Source organism: Nannospalax galili, unplaced genomic scaffold (assembly GCF_000622305.1).
Source record: "Nannospalax galili isolate Female #2095 unplaced genomic scaffold, S.galili_v1.0 scaffold813, whole genome shotgun sequence".
NCBI classification, from domain to species: domain Eukaryota; kingdom Metazoa; phylum Chordata; class Mammalia; order Rodentia; family Spalacidae; genus Nannospalax; species Nannospalax galili.
In genome coordinates, this window is record NW_008333507.1 from 469038 (window position 1) to 471394 (window position 2357).

The window sequence follows — 2357 nt, forward strand, 5'->3', positions numbered from 1 at the left end:
ATTTTGGACCACAACAAATAGGTAAACCTGTCCCATTAAAGAAAGTTTTTATACTTGCGCCCGACTTCTTGCAGTTCATACGAAAACCAAACCCAAGGGAAACGAGCAAGCTGACTCTCTTTTCCTTTTTATATCGATACATTTCAATCATCCGAACAAACAACACAGCAAAAGACCCTAAAACAGAAAAGCGGAGGAAGATGGAGACAGACAGGGAGGAAAGAGAAACGAGAGAAGAGGGATTAGGGTTTCGAAAGAGGGAAGGGAGGGAGGGAAGAAGGCTGTCCAAAACGAGAAATCGACGCTGCAGGGAAACCTTGAAGACTGCCCCCCTCCTCTCATGGCAACCTCCCTTTCTTTGGTCTTCCACCCCGGTTTCTATTTCCTCCTTTCAATTTTATACTTTATGTGCATTCCAGTAATTTAAAAAGTGTGATGCTATGTTGGAGACAAGCTTAAGTCTTTTTGTTTGACTGGCTTGAAATAGCACTTAGTCAGATAGTTTAAAGTACAAGTTAAAGAAAGGAATCAGAAAATACACACATTCATTTTTATTTCTTTCCTTCTTATATCTTACATTTTGAAGGGCCCCAATCAAGCATGTGTGAATGCTTCAATACACACTTGCAAACTTCATGGACACAGAATGCTGGTGTGCACCCTGCCCAGGGGAGTGCAAGGACACAATTCTAAGGTTAACCTTCCAAAATACCCATTTGCCTCTTCTTTTTAATTTTTTTATTGAATTTTTGCAATTTTCATACAATATAGTTTTATGATATTTAGAATCCCTTCCTCTATCCCCACGTTCACCACACTCCCTGCCCAATTTAATGTATTGTCATATATATTTATATATATCCTACAGAGACTGATTTGTGTCCTCAAATGTCCTTCAGTGTGGGTCAGACTCACTCTCACAGAATCAGAGGATTATTACACAAGTTGCCAAAGAGAAAACCAATCAATGGTCCTAACCAGCTGTAAAACCTAATAAACAATGACTGGCCCAGAAAAGTATTGGCTATTGATACAATAGTGGCACTTTTGTCTTGGGGTTGTCTAATTGGAATTAAAGCCCGATCAATGGGAGGGAATTCATATGTGTTACTGTAAACATAGCTAAGTACACATGGCTGGAGAGGTCATAGATCCTAGAGAAAAACCTTACTTTGACCACATCACTAGACCAATGTAATTTCTTACTTTATTTAAATATGAGTCCTCATATTTACAGACCTTTCACTGCTCATCAAAGAAGCTTCATTTTGTAACAGATGCAGACTATTACAGAGTTCCAGAACTGGTCAAATGCATTTTCCTCTTTTGTAAATGCAACTAACACCCATTGGAGGACCTGCTGGACATAAGACTGTAGATCTGACGTTATATTTTGAAAACATTATACAGTCAGGGAGAAGGAAAGACAAAGGGACCAGCAACTTGACAGCACAGGCTTTATTTAAGAAAAGGCCTACAGAGGGGAGATTTCTAGTAACCAGAGAGTTCATGGTCTGCTCACAGGCTGGTATAATCACAGGACAGAAGGGGAAATATGAAAAAGGACTGAAATTTTTCCTTTTGTGGCCCCTGGTTGGTTACTGTTAGGGGTAGCTAGTGAGTGGTCAGTTAAAGAAAGCTGATAAACATCTTTCCTGGCTAGCCATTACTGTGGATAGATACGGCAGGGAGGGCAAGAATCTAGAAAAACAAGTTACTTCAGTTAGTAATTGGGAACCAAACAACTTTAGTTTCTGGAATTTTTGTTTAACCAAGATGGAGGAGCTTTACAAAATGGCATGGCTAACAAACACTGAAGCATTAGACTGTAACTCTGTATCTGTCTCAGGAAAAATGAACCTAAACTTTACAGATTCCTCTAAAAGTGCTGTATTGTAAGGATGTATGGAGATTTTATAGTATAGATAATACTATCTCAGGACTAATGATAGAATTTTATTTTTATTTTGCTGTTTACTTATTGTTAAATGTTTATTTCTTCATTTGTTTAGTTTGATTGGTTGGGGGGGTCTTTTTGAGACAGGGTCTCCCTGTAGTCCCAGCTAGCCTGGAACTTGCTATGTAGACCAGGCTGGCCTCGAACTCACAAAGATCTGCCTTCCTCTGCCTCCTGAGTGCTGGTATTAAAGGCATGCCCTGGCCTCTCATAAGTTATTTGAGTGCAATTCAAGGATGCCTTAAAAAAGTACCAAAGAGCTTCTTGTCAATAGGTTTTAGATGGGCTGGTAACATTCACTAGTCCAGTCCATTATGTGTTATGTGCCAAACATAAAAACATAGCAGTGGCTCCAAAAGTTTGAAAAGAACATAACTGCAAATCATAGTTATTTGACAAT